We start from the raw sequence: 20668 nt of genomic DNA, 5'->3' as shown, positions 1-20668 counted from the left end.
TATATATATATATGTCACCCAAGTTCTCTTAGGGTCCCTTGCTCCTGGAGCTACTAGACAAACCACATAACACATCTTTTTCTGAAATTTTCATAGTTTATATTCTGGGTAGGGGGAATAGAGTAACTTGCAAAGGCGAACACTCAGTGCTCCACGAAAAGGTGAACATTGGCACCCCATTCCTCTCTGTGGCCTAGTGGCCCGCCATTTCAGATCACTTCCATGCCCAGCCCACAGCCCCCATTAGCTTTTGCCAATGACTTGTGGGCCCCAGGTCGGTAAATGCCCCCTCTTATGTCCACACGGGCAAGACATCGGGGCCATTTCTTCCCCGCCATGCGGTGCCACTTCTGTCCAAGATGGCCCCCATGCTCCTCCCTCCATGACTAATTCTCTGCAGCCAATTCTCCACAGCAGGCCCAACTGCTCGGAGGAAAAGGTACCCCTTGGGATGCAGTCCACCCCTTCCTTTGGCTCTTACAATCTTTCTGCCAATCTTCTGCTAAGATCACTGAGCCTTGGAGAGGATGACAGATGTAGGGCCATCTTTATCATGGCAACATAGTGACTTCTTGGGCCTCCCATTATTCATCTTCAAGCCATAGCCATTGATCTATCTCAGTGGTGTTTCTTCTACTATAAAGACAAATGGAAGGAAGTAGACACATCTAAATAAATATGAATGTAAATACAAATGCCTAGAAGAAACAGTATACTTGTAATGGGTTCTGTGCTAGGGCCTATAGCCTTTCTTGACACAGGGGCTTGGCCTAGTCTACAGTACCAGATGTGTGTTCCACCCCTAGGAGTGGGCCTTATCCAATTACGAATTTGTCAGTTGTACGTATGTTAGTTGAGCTATTATTGAACTTGCAGGCATTGCTTTGCATGTCCATGGTGTGCAGCATGTGGGGTCCATTGTTGAGTAGAATCATAGGAGATCATTTCTTCCCCAACCATCTACATAGCGCCTTCTGGCACTATGAACGTCATCCATCCAGTGGCATGGAGCTTTTTGGCTTAGTCTCTGATCCATCTCTTCTCCTCCTGCACTCACATCATGCAGTGTTTTCAGCAACATGTCCTTACCAGCCTTTCTAGTGTACAACTGACATTAGTGGCAATGGCCTTGGTGAATTTGAGGACCTCTAGGATCTCTCTTTGACCACCAGCTCATGGGGAAACCCACCCCGGTACTGTAGATTTTCTTAACAGTTGTATAGTTTGGGAGCCTCTGTTTATATATTACCCAACTATAAAAATCCCAAGAATCTTACAGCTATAGCTGACCTTTGCTTCTTCAGTTATCTTAAGTGGATTTCACATCTGTAAAAGACTCAAAGGAAGGTTAAGATCATATATTAAATCAAACATAGACAAGGTCTCATACAGCATGGAAAGGTTTTATCTATTCGTATTAACTGTTTTCTCCATAGATCTTTGTTAGATACCATAGCATGGGTACAAGGCATTAATTTAGTTAGTCCTTACTATCTTTAGTTATCCCTTCAGAGACATTTCGCACTTGGGGGATTTTACATGGTGTCTCTTTGTATTCCTTATTCCTGATACACTTACAGGTGTTGCTCCAGTTGCCTGACCCTGCACTGGGCTAAGGAGGCAGGGGGTTTCTCCTGTCCCCACTGCACCTGTTGGTTCCCTGAGTCAGGTAGGCCCTGGGACTGCCTCCTGACTGTAGCCCTATCTATCATCTCTCCATTGACCATACCTGGCTGCTGGGGGAGACTTTGGTGGGAAAAACTGCCTCCACCCCTAGTATGGCCTTTATCGGAAGATAAATGTACCTTATTTAATCTTTGGGGAGTCTTAACCAACTCTGGGACAGTTTTTATCCTTTGAATGCCTTTTGTAAACTGTTGTTCTAGTTTTAAAGCCTTCCAGAAACTCCTTAGTACCGATTTTGGTTTTCTGTTAATTTTTTTACTTGGGAATTTGGGCTCGACATAAGTCTTGCCACATTTGTCTTCAAGTAACCCAAACAGACTATTTCTTCTGTCTGGTCTATTTTATATCTTTTCTAGGGTGTTGTGTTATTCTACACACATGTTATACATGCTGGTCAGAATCATTTAGATCTGCTAAAGCCTCTCTCACTTTACAAAGATCCTGTCCCATTAAAGGGCTTAGCAAAACCATTAAAGCTCCGTACCATTCTTGAGGTCCTAGTTGAATTAATCTTTCCTTCATATCTCTGGTGAACACAGTCTTATCTAGCCCAGTGAACTGGGTATCATATATTGCTTTTCTCATACCTAGTTCTCTCAGTAATGCCTGCCCCTCCTTTATAGTCCTCCAGCCTCTGTTAACCATGGGAATTTCTCTTGATGATGACCATGTATCTTTAATGCCTTCCACCAGCCATCCCATTAAGGACTGTTCACTCCTCCATTGACCTAGGTTGAACAGTCCATATCACAAGGATAGATGGGTCATTATATAACTCATCTGTGAAACTTCTTAAGGACTTACACTGATATTATTTGCTCCCATGTCCCATTCCCTCACCAGCCATATTGTGAGGGATTCTTTGATTGCTTGCATTTAAGGAATATTTCCTAGTTACAGCACTGTTAGCTTTTTTTTTTTTTTTCTTTTTGTATCAAAGGTTGAATCTAAGGGGCATTAGCTACTTTTTTTTTAGGTCGTCTCCTTTTTACTATTATCTGTCTTTTTCTCTGAGTCCTTGGACCTTGTACGAGTTAAAATGTCCCTTTTTTTTTCTCTCTCTCTCAAGCTCTGCAACTGGATCTGCAAGGACCTCCCTAGCATTTTCAGCTTCCCCGGCCTTGGGCACATCTTTTATTATGCAAAGTGGCCATGCCCCCTCTCTGGGTTCTCTGCTTGTGTCCAAGGTCTGTAACAGTTTTTCTAGCCTTTCTATAACCTTTAACAAATCTTCATCTATCGGCAATTGAGCTGTTTCCCCACGTTTACAACACAGCTGTGGCCCACGCTTCTGCATGGCTGGCTTATTTTTCGTTACATATTTTATAATCCATTGCAAGATCCACATCAGCACTGCCATTAGTTCCCTAGCTTTTTCCAAACTCCAGTGCCATCATCCTGCCGGCTACGTGAATTTGTCACCCGAGTTCTCTTAGGGTCCCTTGCTCCTGGAGCTGTTAGACAAACCACATAACATATCTTTATCTGAATTTTTCATAGTTTATATCCTGGGTAGGTGGAATAGAGTAACTTACAAAGGCAAATACCCAATCCTCCACAAAAAGGTAAACAGCCGGCTCCCAAGTTCCGCTCTGTGGCTCAGCGGCCTACCATTCCAGATGGCTTCCGTGCCCCACCCACAGTCTCCATTAGCTTTCATCCATACGTCATCAGCCTGTGGTCTCACGCCAGGTTGGTAAATACCCCCTCTCGTGTCCACACGGGTGAGATGCCACTCCCCCGCACTTCTGCACCATGCCATCTCCCACCTCTGTCAAAGATGGCCCCCACGGTCCTCCCTCCATGACTAAACTCTTCATAGCCAATTCTCTACAGCAGGGACACAATATGTATAATTGGTAAATTGGGTGAGGGTAGAGGGGAGGGAGTCTAAGTACCATCAAACTATGTTGTATGAAAATCTGAAAAATTCAATAAAAAATTCAGTGAAGAAAAAGAAACACTACATTTACTTGTGATGTTTTTCAATGCTTACATAATTTTTATCAATTTAATAAAACAAAATAAAATTTTATTATTTTTAAGACTATATGCTATTATGCAATGAGTATTTTTAAATATTATCATCTTTTGAGTTAGTCCCATATAGTCATGTGAAAACTTTTAATTCTCTTGGCCCATGATGGAAAAAATTGAACATTTTGAAATTCTCCATGATAACATATATGAGAGTTCATGTGTAGAACTGAGCTTAGAAAGAAGAGAACATTTCAATTGAAACTGATTTAAGCACGACTAAACATAAGACTCTGGAGTTTAAGATTCATGATGCACATGAATACTAGGAAAGAGTCCCTTAGAATGATCGCTGATTAGAGAAAAGTCCACTTACTTGCATAGGAAGATAACAAAAGGCTGTCTGCCTTAAATTATGCTTGAAATGTATGTTTTCTTTTTAAATTTCCATAAAGTATTTACTTAAAAAATACCCACATGCTTCACAAGGAAAACCCCTGAAATTTTAGAGAATCAGTATCTTAGAACTTCAAGTAAAGTATGTTAGAAATCAGATGATAAAGACGTTTCTCTTTTCCACATGCCACTCTCTTCCTCAAATCTCTACCTGTGCCCATTCTTTTGGATATGAAAAGTAATAAAAATTAACTCTTTGAGGAATTGAAGAATACATAAATTACAATTTAAGTTAGAAAATGAGTAAAAATAACTGCTACAATATAATAGTATACATCTATTTCATATTTCAAGAATATGCACTCTCATCAGTAAAAACATTTACAAAGAAAAAGACATAAATTAAGAAAAATGGAATGCATAAGGTCAATGAAGAACTTTTGTATTGTATACAGCAACCTAAACTAGACTGGTGTAGAAAGTGGCATAGATATAATATATGTGCACACATATAATAAATGGCAAAGCCAATTAATATATCCATTATTTTATGTACTTGCCTCTTTTGTGTGGGCTAAGTCCTAAAATATACTCTTAGCAATTGTGTACTGTATATGGTACAATATTATTAAATGTAGCTCTTATTAAATCTGTAGATATTATATCTTTGTGCAGTTTGCCTTACATATCCCCATCCCTCTTCCTCTACTTGGGTAACCATCATTCTCCTCTCTTTGCTATATATTTGACTTTTTAAAATTATAGATATAAGATATTATATATTTCTTTCATTTCTGTATCTACCTTGTTTCACATTGGAAAATGTTCTCCAGGTTTATCCATGTGTTGCCAATGGAAATATCTTCTTTTTAAAGTTCAAATAATAGTCCATTATATATGTACACATACATTTACATATATACTAGTCTTTCTTTATTCTATCCTCCATTACAGTCACATATATTGTTTTCATATCTTGGCTGATATAAATAATGCTGTATTGAACATAGATGTGGATATGTCTCTTTAAAGTGCACATTTCTTTTCCTTTAGGTAAATACTAGAAGAGAGATAAAAGGGTCATATGGTAGTTCTGGTGTTGATTTTTTGAGGAAACTCCATACTGTTTTCCATAATGGAAAATACAGCTTTGTTTTTCTCCATACCCTAACCAACATTTGTTATCCCTTAGAGTTTTAAAAAATATTATAGCTATTCTAATGTGCAGTACATATTTCAGTGTGGTTAGATTTTCATTTTCTTGAAAATTAAGGAAATTGGGCACATTTTCATGAACCTGATGGTCATTTTCATTTCTTCTTAGCAAAAGATTTTGATGTAGATTCTGTTGGATTTGTTTGAAGCCTTGGGCAGATACTGGAACACTGCAAGAGCATCAGCTCGTATGGCATACAAGCTGCCTGTGCTTTCTTTGTTTGCATCAGCTTGAATTTCTCTCATCAGTGATTTTTGTTTCCAGTGTGCAAGTCCCTTACTTGTTTGGTTAAATTTATTCTTATATAACTTATTCTTTTTGTGTGATTATAAATAGGATTTTTACATTTCTTTTTCAGAAGGTTGTCAGTGTACAGAAATGGAACTATAATTGACTCATACTTATTTGTCTTTTCATTTTTATTTAGCATGTAAGGTGATAGGTTTAGTTATGGCATTTTCAAACAAAATTTGCTTTTGTTGATTCCTTCATATATTGATTATGTATCCTGTCATTTTATTGGATTCACTTACTTGTTCCTATAATTTTATTGTGGATTCTTCAAGAGAATGCAATATAAAAGGTTATGTTTGCGTGTGCATTTTAACTTCTTTCCAAATTGAATATTTTTATTCTGTTCTTATCTAATTACTCTAATGATATTTTAACATGAAGTGGGAAGAGTGAACCTCCTTGCTTCATGCAAGATGTTAGAAGACAGACTTAACAGTAAATATAATATTATATCACTTAACAATAAATATGAGTTATTATTTTGTCATATATGTCTTTATTTTGATAAGGTAAATTACACATACACTCATATTTATTTGTTGATAATTGCTATCATGAATGTTTGCTGAATTTTGTCATATACATTTTCTATATCTGCTGAGATGATCATGTGATTAATCCTAATTCCATTAGTATATTATATCATATTAACTGTTTTCAGCCATCATTGCATTTTAGGTATGTTAGTTACTTTTCTCATTACTGTGATAAAATACCTAATAAAAAAGAATATAAAGAAGGAATGGATTGTTTTGGCTTACAGTGCGAAGGTAGTCTATCATGGTGGGGAAGGAATGGAGGCTGGAGTATGAGGCAGCTGGTCACCTTGCATCTGCAGTCAGGAAACAGAGAGATGAATGCTTGTGCTCAGCTTGCTTCCTCTTTTATTCAATCCAAAACTCCAGTCTGTGAGGTGATAACCACCCATATTCAGGTGAGATTCGCCTCTTCTGTTAAACCTTTCTGGAACAACCCTCATAAACATACCCAAAGGTGTGGTTCTATGACAATTCTAAATGAAGTCAGGTTGACAATTAAGTTTAACCATCAAAACTATATGTCTTGTGAACTTGACATCCTAACACATCACTCTGAAGCACTCACTGCATTCCATCTATGGTCCTTAAAAATCTCATTTTCTTTCAGCTGGGCATGGTGGTGCATGCCTGTGGTCCCAGCACTGGGGAGGCAGAGGCAGGCGGATCTCTGTGAGCTCAAGGCCAGCCTGGTCTACATAGTGAGTTCCAGGACAGCTGGGGCTACAGGGAGACCCTGTCTCAAAAAGACCAAAAAAAAAAAAAAAAAAAATCTCTTCATCTCATAGTAGAAAATGCATTTAGTTCATCTTTAACAGGCCCCATAGTTTTAACAGTCCTCAGATTGTTCAAAAGTCTAGTCTTTCCTGAGACTTATGAGAAGTTCATAACTGTGACTGTCACTTATTAAAATTATATTTTCCTAGAGTAAACATTTCCATTCCAAAAAGGAAGAATACTGACATAGCAAGAAATGATTGGGACAAAGCAAGACCAAAATGCAAAAGGAAAACAATGACTCTCATAGCTCCTTGTCTGCCATCCAGGGCTTGTGATAGACTCATTTGAGCTCAAGTCAGTTTGAGTAGCCCTCCCCCTCTACCTCTGCCACCTCTGATAGCCTCTTTTCTGATTCATCTCTGCTCTGTGCCTGCAATATTCCTCAGCAGATGGTTCATGGTCTTGGCATCTGCAACATCCTGGGATCTTCAATGCAACTTAGGTTTCATCTTTGCAGCTTCAGGCAGTGACTTTACCAGGGCCTCTTTGCAGGCAATCCAACCATTGAATAAATACTGCCTGGACTCAGTGGCTCTCAGGAACTTCGGCACAAGCCTCTATCATCTCATTACTCTTGCATTCTGCATGTTTTCAAAATCAACATTTGCTGCCAGGTCAGAATGCAGCCCAATTCCATAAAAGCACAGTTGCAATGTCTTCTGTTTGCTTATGTAGTTGTGTTTGAGCAGGGATCCTCTTCAGAGGCATTCTCAGTCCAGGTTTTCTCCATTCAGATTAATTTGTATTCCACAACTTGGTCCCTCAATGGGTGGATCTTGCCACCACCGATACCTTTTCTGTTGCCACACTGAAAATAGTGAAGATTCTCTTTAGTGGTGCTAACCCCCTTATTAATTATAGATACTTCATCTACATTCTATTTGTCTACAGTTTTAAACTTGCCCCCATTCCTTTTCTCACCAAGCATTATATTTTTCTTAACATTTTTCTCTCTCACTGTATATATGAATAAGAACAGTGAGCAGTGTCTATGTCCCAGCTTGAACACTGCAATATGCTGTCTTGAAATTTCCTCCACCAAGGAAGTCAGTCCGTTACTTTTTAATGCAATGAACTCAATTTCTCAGGACATGTGTAAAATGCTGTCATTTTTTTTCAGGATGTATTTTAAATGGCTTCTAGCCCAGTTCTAATAGAGTACCTATTCCTCTCTGAAGCCTCATGATTGGGCCTTTACTGTCTACAGTTCCCTCAGAAATCTGGTCTTTTGAGCAGCCCTTAGGATGGCCCATTAAGCTCTGCATACAGAATTCTAGAGCTTTTCTAGTACGTGTCTCTAAACTCTTCCAAATTTCTACTACAAACCAGTTCCAAAGGCCCAAGAACTATGTACTAAGATTCATGACAAAAATAACCTCACTCCTAAAATCAGTTTTCTGTGTTAGTTGCTTTTATAATTGTTGTGGCAAAATTCCTGACAAAAGCAACTTAAAGAAAGAAGACTTCATTTTGATTCACCATTTAAAGGGTCCAATAAATCATGTGGGGGAGGCATGACAGCAGAGGTGTGAGGGGTCTGGTCACATTGTATCTATATAGTCAGTAAGAAAAGGGATGAATGCTGGTGCTTGAGTCTTATTCTTCCCTTCATTCAGTCCAGAGTTATATCTCATGGGATGGGGCCACCTAGTTCACGGTGGGTTTCCCTTTTTCAGTTAAACCTTTCTAGAACATCCTCACAGACATACCCAGAGGTGGCTTTTCATAGTGATTTCAAATCTAGTCACTTTGACCATTAAAATTAACTACCACACCCAGGGTGAATCGAATTTGGTCATTGTGAATGACCTTTTGAATGTAGTGTTGAATTCAGTTAGCTATTATTTTGTAGAGGATTTTAGGAACCATGTTCATCATATAATATGAGGTGGTTGTTTTATTTTTTATGATATCTTTGGAATTAAATTGTACTAGACTAAAAAAAATGAAGTGTTCTCCCTACTATTTTTGGAAGACTGTGAGAAGGATAGATACTTCATTTAAATGTTTGGTAGAATTCATTTGTGAAAGCATCTGGTATGGTGATTCTTTTAGTTGAAACGTTTCAGATTACTGATTTAGTCTAATTTGTTATTTGTCATTTTAGCTTTTTCTATTTACATCTTATTCCTTCTTGGTACCATGAGCTAAAACATTTTTTTTTTAGGAATCTATCCATATTTGTATGACTATACCCATTTCTTCTAGTGATCCAGTCTGTTGTTAGATAATTACCATAATAGTGTGTTAATGATCTTTTGAATTTGTGGAGCATCAGTTGTCTTCTCCTTTTCCAGTTTACTCATTTGAATTTCTTCTTACCTTTCTCCTAGTTTCAGTATTTGTTAATTTTCCTTATTTTTCAAAAAACATATCCAGTCTTTATTTCCTTCCTTTTACTAACTTTGTACTTTGTTTGTTCATTTTATAACTTTGTGATATTTTTGGGTAGTTTTGGGGGGATGGTTCCTTTCAAAACGGGTATATTTTACTATAAACTTCACTTTTAGTACTGTATCAGTCAATTTTCTGTAACTATAACAAAAATACCCCAAACCCATTAATATATAAAGGAGAGAGGTTTAGGAAGCTGGACACTGGCTGGCACCTCACAGGTGCCTCCTTGCTGTGTCTCAACATGACAGGGCCTCACATGGAAAAGCAGAGAAACCCCATGTCAGCTCAGTCTATGTGTCTATTCCTCTAGTCACCAGTTCCACCATGAGGATCCCTGCTGATGACCCTGTGTAATCCTCAGTACCTCCTCTCCCCTGCCTCCAAATGCTGTTAACAATTGAATTTTTTATTACATTTCAGCATGAGTTTTGAAAATTACACTCAAACTGTGGCAATTGTTTTTCTTGCACACCATTAATTTCTGTATACTCTGTTCGTTCCCAAGTTCCACAAAATATTTCTTTGAATTAGTGTTTTTTTAATAAGTATTAGTTATTTATTTTCCACATATTTTTTAATTTTCCCACATTTCTTATATTATTGGTGTCCAGTTTATTACCACTGTAGTTAGAAAATATATTTGAGTCTTTTTAGATTTTTTAAAAAATATTTTATTTATTATTTTTATTTTATGTGTATGAGTGTATTGCCTGCATTTATGTAAGTGCATTAGTGTTGTGCAATGCCCACAGAGGTCAGAAGAGGGCATTGGACCCTCTGGAACTGGAGTTAAAGATGGTCGTTAGCCACCACATGGGTGCTGGAAACCAAACCCAAGTCTTCTGCAAGAGCAGACAGTACTCTTAACTGCTGAGCCATCTCTCCAGCCCCTCTTTTTAGATTTGTTAAAAATTTTGTGACCTAGCATGTGATTCTTTCTGGAAAATGACAATATGCCCTTGAACAAAAGTGTGCTTTGTTGTTGCAGGATTGAACATTCTGTGTTTAACTATGAGGTGCATTATCCAAATCTATTATGTATATTTTTATGTTTTATCCATAAGTGAAACTTTATACTGCTAATATATTAATTTCTATTCTAGATGGATTTTCTTATCATTCTCTAAACAATAGAGGATTTATATTTTATTAGGGACTATAAGTAATCTGAAATGTTTTCAAGTATACATGAACATTATGTTAGTTATGTGCTAATAGCATGCTAGTCCATGTGGAAAACTTGAGCATTCCTGGATTTTGGCATTCACTAGGACTCCTGGAACTATCTTCTGTGAATACTAAGAAACAACTACATCCATGTGTAATGACTATATCCTTCCCTTGAGCTGGCTAATTTATAACTATGTTATGCCCTTTTTTTCTTATGACATTTTTTGTAAAGTATATTTTTCAGATACTTGTGTGCTTCACCCTGCTTTTTGTGTGTATGGGAATTTTTTTTTCATTTCATACTTTAAATCTCAAATGGCTCTCCTTGAAAGCATGTAATTGGGTCTTTTTAAAAAATACCTTATTTATTATTTTATGTGTGTGAGTGTATTGCCTGCACGTATGTAATTGCGCCCATGTCATGCAATGCCTACATAGGTTAGAAGAGGATGTTGAATCCCCTGGATTTGGAATTACAGGCAATTGTTAGCTGCCATGTGGGTACTGGGAACTGAACCCAGGTCCTCTGCAAGAGCAACCAGTACTCTTAACCACTGAGCCATCTCTCCAGCCCCTGTATTTGGGTCTTTATAAAATCCATTCAGCTGCCTCTTTATTGGTGCACTTAATCCATTTACATTTTAAAATAATTATCAGTAGAAGACAAATTACTTTAACTCCTTTGTTTTTTAATTTGTTCTGTAATTCTTTACTTTCTTTTTTCCCTCTCCTGCTGTTTCTTTGCAATTTGATGATTTTTTTTTTTTTTTTTTTTAGAATCTCTACTGCTGCTGTTTGGTCTTTAATTACTCTGAAAATTGCATAAGACATACTAGTATAGTTGAAGCTTGGTAACAACTTACATTGAATCCAGTAACACTTGAAGGATGTTTTCTGTATATCAGGTTTGGATAGATGTTTCCTGTATGATTTAGAATGCGGTCAATTTTGGTAACCTGCCTTCTGTTCTTGAAAGAATAGGTATTATCTTGTATTTAGATACAATACTACTTATGGAAATTATGGTTTTCAGATCGATTCTGTAAATTATGTATGTTGTAACTTTCTTTTTTCAAGAAAGGAGAATTAAAATATCCTAAAAATGAGAAGCTTTAAATTCTTGTAATTCTTTTCTCTCCACTATTTGTTGCTTGGCATTTGTAAAGTGATACTTGTGTTTGGTATTACCCTCCTCTAGTGTAATGGCCTCCTAATAAAGTACTTGTGAATTTTTTTCTGAGTCCTTTTTGTTGTAAATTAATATTGATTTTGTAGCATAATTTTTGTTTTCTTTAATATTCTGATATTTTTTCTTATCATTTTTTATCCCTAATATTTTGATTTCATGTTTTTGATATAGTTTTCAAAAAAACTCTTTGTTTTTAGGCAAACAAATTCTATTTAAAACTGTTACTGTGAATGAAAGATCTTTATTTGCCCAATTTCATATTGTATTTATTTAATTAGTTATCATTCCTTACTAGTATCTACACTAACGTGCTTCCCTGAAAATTTTGGACTATATTTTTCATTCTTTAAATATTTAAATTTCTTTCTTTCCTTCTTGGAATTTTTCTTTATTCCCTTAGTTTTTTTCTACCTTATTTAACTTACTGAAATTTGAACTTTGTCAGCTATTTGATTCATAATAATTATTCTTCACTATTTTCATATGTAATTTTTATTTGTATTTACTAAATTTATATTTTCTTGAAGGCACATGGACCTGTTTTTTATTTGCATTAGTCCTGATGTTTGTAGCAGGTACTTAATAAATAGTTGCTTAGATATCTTTAATACAAAAATCTACTGAAATATTTTATTCTAAAACGTTTATGAAATTTTTGTCCTTTGTTCACAGCCATTTTCCTTCTTTTCCTTTAAAACACAAATATTGGTGCTTGTTTATTATGGGTGTTAAATGATGACGTAGCCTTTGCAATATGTGATTAGTGTCATTTTGTTATGCTCCGTCATTGAAAATTATTTGAATTGTCTTTCTAACATCATTAAAATGAAGGTTTTGCATGAGGTTTTCATTTTTGGAGATTAATTTACCAAGTCACTTGGTATAATCCAGTTAGCTCTAAATAATTTTGAGAAAAATACTTTTTGAAAACTTCACCATAATGCATAAATTACTTTTTTTCTTTTAGAAAACATTTCCTTTTATATGATTTGCTACATAGAAAGTGGTATATGCATGTGGATCTATTTTTTAAATTGTTTCTTTTTAGGTACTAGTCTTTTATCGATTTGATTAACATTTTAATTAGATACTTTCTTATGAGCATTTGCAGTTTTGTTCATCTTTAAGATAACAAAATGCAAACTATTTGTTTATTGATGTAGCTACCAGAGTTTTCTATAGGGTTCCCCAAGAAAGATTATTGACATTGGTTTTCTAGTAAATACTTAGTTACATGTAATTTATAATACGGTAACTAGAAATTGTGTTTATATGGCAGTTAAGAAATTATATAGCAAATTGTGGTGCTCTTTTTTATGTAATCCTGGCAATATGAAAAAATTTAGGTTCCAAAATGTTTTGCCTTTGAGTAAGGGAGGAGAGATTTGAAACAGTTGGTAAAAAATTTATTCTCAAAATGTGGAAGGTAAAAAGCCTTTACTGTTGATTAGCAAATATTATTTGTCAGTTTCTTTGGCATGCTGTAAATAACTCATCTTCCAATAACTCATTTGAGTAATTAAATTTAGATTGCAAATTTTCCTTTTCAAATATTTTGACTCTTATCTCTCTGCCTTTCTATTGTGTCTTAATTGGTGTGGTCTATATAAATGGACAATAAATTATATATCTTTGTTACAGAGATCAGACAGTGAATAGAACTTGGTATTCATCCCAGACAGAATTATGATTGAATGTATTTGCAAGATTAAAGCACCGAATTTACTTTTTTCTAATTAAAGGCAATTAAAGATTTCCAGACACAAATAAAAGACAATGAATTGAGGAATAAGTATAGGAGCAAGTCCATTTGCAGGTGAAAAGATGTGCCTTTGAAGCAGAACCAGCTGTATTTTCGTTGAAAGAATAACAGTTTAGGAAGCTTTCTGAATGTGCTTGTTTGATAGTATAATGTACTCATAAGCAGCTTATGCAGCGTTCAGAAAATAACAGTGCATTAATTTTTAAAGCAGCAAAGGCAGAGAAAAGGCAGTACTGCCACATGATGATAATGAATGTGGCTGGTGTAAAGTTGACTGCTCAAAAAGCATTAAAAAGTGACCATTTATAAAACAATAACAAGATATTTACATGATGATGAACTTGAACAGCAATGTCAGGAAGGGCAAAACTGCAGTCTTGTTTCTTGCTGAGGGTAGAGAATTGACTAGGGAGGAGCCAGAAGTGGTTCAGGTGTCTATTTTATTTTAACTAAAATGAGGAAGCTTCCATATAAAACCATGTAAAAACAACTATTGCTTTGAATATGAAATAATTCCTGAAATATAGATTTTCTATTGATTTATTAAAGCACATAAGCTACTGTTTTCTTTCCTAAAATTATACAATATGAGGAGTTATTATTGATACTAGTGTGGTATCAGAACTTTTATGTGTAATAAAATGTATTTTTATGTTTGTGTTTCAATAGATTGTTTTGCATTTATTTAAGTGTTTGGTTCAGATAAGGTATAGTGCTCATGTTCAAGTTAAACATATTATACTGAATAAATAAACAAATCTTAACAGAGATAATATCGATTATTTAGAAAAAAAATCTTAAAATGTTCTTTAAATTTTTCCATTTATGTCAAGTCATTGTCCCCAGACATTTCCCAGTACAAGTCCATTCACTGAGGTCTAGTCAGCCTATCTAGAGTCCCTTGTTTTAGGAAGATCATTTTTTCCACACATAGCAATAATCAGAGATACTCTGTATGAAATACACAAAAATTCAATAAAAACAATAAGAGGAAAAGAAAGAACCTCAACTCTTGAGAAAAAAAATATTTCATTTATAAAACAGATACTAAATATTGTCTGTAAAGAAGACAAAAATGAAAACTATGAATATGTGTGCTATCAATTTTAAATTTCTTTCTAAAAATTTTATTAATTAAAAACGTTTATTTATTATTTTTATTTTATGTGCATATGTGTATAGCCTGCATGTAGGTAGCACCCATGTTGTGTAATGCATGTAGAAGACAGAAGAGGCTGTCAGATTCCCTGGAACTGGAGTTACTGACAGTTGTTAGTTGCCATGTGGGTGTTGGGATTCAAACCCGGGTCTTCTGCAAAAGCAGTCAGTGTTCTTAACCACTGAACCATCTCTCCTCTCACAGAGGTCAGAAGAAGGCAGTTAGGAGAGCTTGCTGCTCTCCGGAGAACCAAATTTGGTCACCAGCAGTCACATAAGGCAGCTCACAGTTGCCTTCAATTCCAACTCCAGGGGATACTGTGCCCTCTTCAGGCACCCCCCCCAAACAGAAAAATGTATCTAAAGAAGTAAATTATGAAGATAATATATTACAAAAGAAAGAATATTATTAGAGAGATATAAATTTATACATGCAGTTTTCCCTAGATGTCCAAGAACCTCCATGGATACCAAAAATCTGCAGATGTCCAAATTCATTATGTATAAAACAGCATAGCATTTTTAAAATAATTTTGTCACATTTGACTGTATAATTAAGTCATCTCTATATTATTTTAATACATAACGAAATATAAATGCACAGTAAATAGCTATTATACTATGTTGCTTAGTGAATAATAACATGAAAAATCCAAATAATATATCCCCACCAAGTAGCAACAGTCTCTAGAGGAGTAAAATGAGAACTCCTCAGAGATAACACAGGACATGGAATTCAAAGAAAAAAAAAAAACAATTATAAACATGATAAAAGAGTTAAGTGAATTTAAGGAACTCACAAACAAAGACATCAAAGAACTGAAAAAAAGATAGGGATAAACTTCTGAGTGAATTCAGAAAAGAGTTCGAAATATTGAAGAATACTCAGGCTGACGTGAAGAAGGAAGTGATACAATCAATAAGCCCATTAGAAACGGTAGGAGAAAGCCTCACCAATAGAATGAATGAAATGCAAAACATAATATCAAGACTGGAAGACAAAGTTGACAAATTAGACCACTCAAGCAAAGATTATGAAAAATTAAGAAAACACAAAAATGGAATATGCAGGAAATGTGTGACACCATAAAAGACTAAATATATGCATCATAGGCATAGAGGAAGGAGAAAAATCTCAGAATAATGGTATGGACCAGATCTTCAACAAGACTGTAGAAGAAAAGTTTCCCAAAAGTTAAGAAAGATATGCCCATACAAATACAAGAAGCACATATAGTACCAAATAGACAGGACTAGAAAGAAACTCTCCATGGCATATCATAGTAAAAACACTAAACATACAGAACAAAGAGAGAATACTGAAAGCTACAAAAGAAAAACAACAAGTCACATATAAAGGAAAAACCCATCAGAATTACAGCTGACTTTTCAGTGCAAACTATGAAAGCCAGAAGGGCCTGGATTAAAGTATTCCCAGTTCTAAATGACCACAGATGCCAACCCAGAATACTTTACCCTGCAAAAATGTCTATTATAGTTAAAGGGGAAAAGAAAAATCTTACATGACATAAATAGGCTGGAAGAATTCATGTCCACAAAACCAGCCCTTCAGAGAATTCTTGAAGCAATACAAAGAGCTGAAGAAAGGAATGATTATATCCAAGAGGTAACAGAAAGATGCAAAAACTTTTTGTTAAATAAAACAACAATTAATATACGAGCATGTATTTCTCTTTCAGAGTTCAACTTACAGGTGGTCACAGCCACCTGTAACTCCAGCTCCTAGGGGATCTGACACTTCTGGCTTCTGTGGGTACCTGTACTCACATGGACATACCCCTCTCCCCCACATACACACAATTAAAAATAAAAATAAATTTTAAAAATTAAGTAGTATACTAGAAAATACCTATTTAGGGACTGGAGAGATGGTACAGCAGTTAAGAGCCCATACTATCTCTTGAGGAGGGCCTGTGTTCAGTTCCCAGCATCCATTTTGTACACAACCACCTGTATCTCCAGCTCCAAGGGACTAAATACCTGTGGCCTCTGTGTTTACCTGTCCTCATGCATACATACCCACTGACAGAAATATACACATGCCAAATAATTTAAAGTTTTAAAGTGATCTTTTTAAAAAGCAAGAAAGAAAGTATCTATTTAACACACTATGAGAAAATTTGATTGTAATCAAGGAAGAGCACAGCATTAACCATACAGAAAACAAAACAAAAAGGTAAAGATAAACCCTTTTTTCTTATTTATTACATTAAGTGTGAATGGACTTATCATTCTAAAAGTCAGTGAGTGGCAGAATGGATAAAAAATGTGATCTGGCCAATAAGAAACATGCTTTAGATTCAATACCTAACAGCTTTGAAAACAGAAGAAGAAAGTGCTAATAGACTAGTACCTAAATGATCAGGGCTGGTTAAGCAAATATTATGCAAATAAGCTTTATGGTAAAAATTGTGCAAATGAATAGTATTTTATATTGATGAAAGGATCAGTTCTGGAAGCCATAACAGTTACAAGCATACCTGACAAAGAGTCTCCAAATATATGCAGCAAGTCCTGACAGATTTGGAAATGCAAAACAGATAATTAAATAATAATAATCAGAAACTTCAGTATTTCATTTCCAGTAGGAGATAGATGTAGGTAGAGAATCAAAAGTGGGATAGGAGACAGCACTCTGAACTAAGATTGTAGCAAACAGAAGCATACTGCATGTGCTTCTCAGCTGCACCTGAAACATTCTTTCAGGTAGATTTTGTGGTTAGACAATAAAACAGCCTTCAACAAATGTAAAAGAACTGAAATCACTATCATACAGAGTTTGACACAGAAGAAAATTTAAATCAATAGCAGTATAAATTTATATTACAAAATTAAAAATATATTTGTTAACCAATGTTCTAAATAACCAAAAGATGAAAGAAGTGAAATAAATGTCTTGAGATGAATGAAAAGAAAACAGAGCATGACCAAATTTGAACTGCAGCAACAGCAAGCAGCACCTACACATAAGTGATCTATTAGTAATGGAGTAAGAATTTCAAATCAATTACTGAACTTTCTTATTAAACTTACTGAAAAAAGTGAAAGCCAAACCTAAATTCAAGGCAAGCAGAAGAAAGGAAATAACAAATATTAGAGCAGATAAACAGTATATCAAAATATAAAATCAGAATAAAGACCAAAACTTGTTACTAAGAAAAGCACCAATGTTATAACACTTTTACTTTAAGTACAAGAAAAGGAGAGGAGAACATAAAGCTATTAATATTAGAAATAGCCCTAGAGAAATAAAATGGATTATAATGAGCATTATGTATTTTAAAAAGTAATCTACAGTACCAGATATTAGGAACATTATTCAAAATCTTATGTATTGCTAAATGGAATACAACACAATGCAGATTGCAGGTTGTATTCATTACTTTTCAGTGGCTGTGATAGAATACCCTGACAAAAAGCAACTTTAAGGAAAAGGGGTTTATTTTTGCTTCCAGTTCCAGAGAGGATGTAGTCCATCATGGCAGGGAAAGCCTGGTAGTGGAACATGAGGTGAGCCAGGCAGTCATGAAGCTGACTGATCAAATTTCATCCCTGCACAGCAAGCATAGAGAAAGAACAGGAAATGAGGCCAGGCCATAAAACCTCAAAGCTCTTCCCCAGTGACATACGTCATACACATGACTTCATCTCCTAAAAGTTCAATAACCTTCACAAACAGAACCAACATCTGGAGACCAAGTGTTGAAACACATGAGCCTATTGTGAACATTTCATATTCAACTCAAAACATTCTGACCCTGGCTCACATGGACTCATGACCATTTCATGATTCAAAATTAATTTAATCCAAATTCAAAAGTCAGCATAATCTTTAATAGTTCCAAAACTGGTCAGAAACCCAACATCCAAAATCTTTTCCAAAAGTCAAGGTAATCTTTTACTGTGACCTGCTATAAAATAAAGCAAACAAACAAGTTACATTCTTCTAGAATACAATGGCACAGAATATACATTCTCATTCCAAAAAGGAGGAACAGAGGCATAGTGAGGTAAGATTGGAACAAAGCAAGACTAAAACCCAGAAGGGCAAAAGTCAAATTCTTTAGTTCCATGTCTCATATCAAAGGCTTCAATTGCTAAGGTCTTAGATGGCTCTGTTCCTTCAGCTTTGGTGCTTGAAACACATATCTCTCTTGGACTGGTTTCAGCCCTTGTTGGCTGATGTCTCACAGCTCTGGCATCTCCAAAACCTTGGGGTCTCCATCATAATCCTGTTTTTAAAAAAACAAAAAACAAAAAACTTCATTGAGAATTTCATACATGCCTATAAGGTCTTTTGATTTTACCTTCATAGCTTCATGAAGTGCCATTTCAGGGCCTTGTGCAGTTGTGTCAGGGCCTCCTCACAGGGACGCATATGCCTGCCCCACATTTCCTGGCCTCAGTGCTCTCTGAGACTGTGTAGGAAGAATCCCTGACGACCTCAATCATGCATCTTTCATGTCTCCAAACCATTATCACATGAGCAACACTACCAAGTTCCGCCACTAGCTAGGGATGGAATCTGGCCCCCTTGAACCACAGTTACAGCAGCTTTTGTATTCTGAAGCTGGTGAAAAAGTTCTTTAGAAATGCTCTCCGAGACTGTGAAGGAAGAATCCCTGACACCCTCAAACATGCATCTTTCATGCCTCCAAACCATTATCACATGAGCAACATTACCAAGTTCTGCCACTAGCTAGGGGTGGAAGTTCTTTAGAAATGTCTTTTCTCAGAACAAGAAAGCCTTATGCTCTCCATTTCCACATGTTGGAGCCTTAGTTATGGTGTAGTCTTGCCCTCAAGGCATCTTTTCTGTTATTCTAATGCAGAGCAAGAAGCTTCTATTTAATGATGCTAATCTCTTTGACAAGTACAGCCTCCTTTTTAGCACATGACTTAGTGGAACCTTAGGCTTCCTAATGTTCTTTTCTTCTCCAAGCTGCACATTTTAAATTTACTTCTGCTCTACTTGTTGCTCTTTTTTCATTGCAGACTGCATAAGAGTAATCATTAATAACCATGCCACTGACTCAATGTTATGCTATCTTGAAATTTTTCCCACCAAATAAATTAGTCCATTTCTTTTTAACTCAGCCTCATGCAAATTCTCAGGACATGGTAGAATGCAGCCAAGTTATTTGCCAGAATCTCACACAAATGACTTCTAGCCAAGCTGCTGGCCTTGTTCCCCACTGAAACCTCAAGAGATGGGTCTACACTGGCCATATTACACTCAGCACTTCTTTCTTCCAAGCTCCCATAAGAACAGTTCATTAAGTTCTGTCCATAGCACTCAATAACTTTGCTAGCCCAAAGTTCCAAAGTATCATAGTCCTTTAGAAAGTAGCATGATCAGGTTTATCACAGCAATAACCCCATTTCTCCACCAATTTCTGTATTAGTTACTTTTCTCTTGCTGTGCTAGACTAATCTGACAAAAAGCAAGTTAAAGGAGAAAGGGTTTATTTTGGCTACAGTTTCAGAAGCCATAAACTCCATCATGGTGGAGAAGTAATGATAACAGGAGCAGGAGGCTAGTGTGACAGTCAAGAAGCAGACTGATCAGATTTCATCCCCACACAGAAAGCACAGAGAGAGAACAGGAAGTGAGGCCAGGCTATAAAACCTCAAAGCTCTCCCCCAGTGACATACTTCCTCCAGTAAGGCTCCATCTCCTAAAGGTCCCATAACATCCCAAATTGGTCCCACCAGCTGGGAACCAAGCACTCAATCACACAAGCCTATGGGGGACATTTCATATTCAAGCCACAGCACTGGTACTATGAAAATAATTTGCCAAACTTTTTATTGCCCATTGAATCATGATCATGAATTTATTAAATACTTCAGAAGCCCCACCCTTAAAGGTTTATGTTCATGCACACACACACACACACACATACACAAAATCTCTGTACCTTTACTCTAGTCATATTTACAAACACTATATATATTCAATTAGTGAATCAGTAAGCAAATTGATAGTGCATACATTGGGATGCTACTAATCAAAAATGAAGAACAGCTGGATATCTAAACCAGATTAGGGCACAACAACAACAAAAATGAAATTATAAACCAAT

At 35.9% G+C, this 20668-nt stretch overlaps 1 protein-coding gene across 4 annotated transcripts in view; it reads left to right on the top strand.

Annotated features, from left to right (window-relative positions):
• Triqk (triple QxxK/R motif containing) overlaps positions 1-20668 on the top strand; it is an 83669-nt gene that overhangs the window by 51230 nt on the left and 11771 nt on the right. The gene's annotated exons all lie outside the window — the stretch shown is intronic.

This window comes from Nannospalax galili, unplaced genomic scaffold (assembly GCF_000622305.1).
Source record: "Nannospalax galili isolate Female #2095 unplaced genomic scaffold, S.galili_v1.0 scaffold183, whole genome shotgun sequence".
In the NCBI taxonomy this organism is placed as follows: Eukaryota; Metazoa; Chordata; class Mammalia; order Rodentia; family Spalacidae; genus Nannospalax; species Nannospalax galili.
This window is presented reverse-complemented; position numbering and strand designations above follow the sequence as displayed.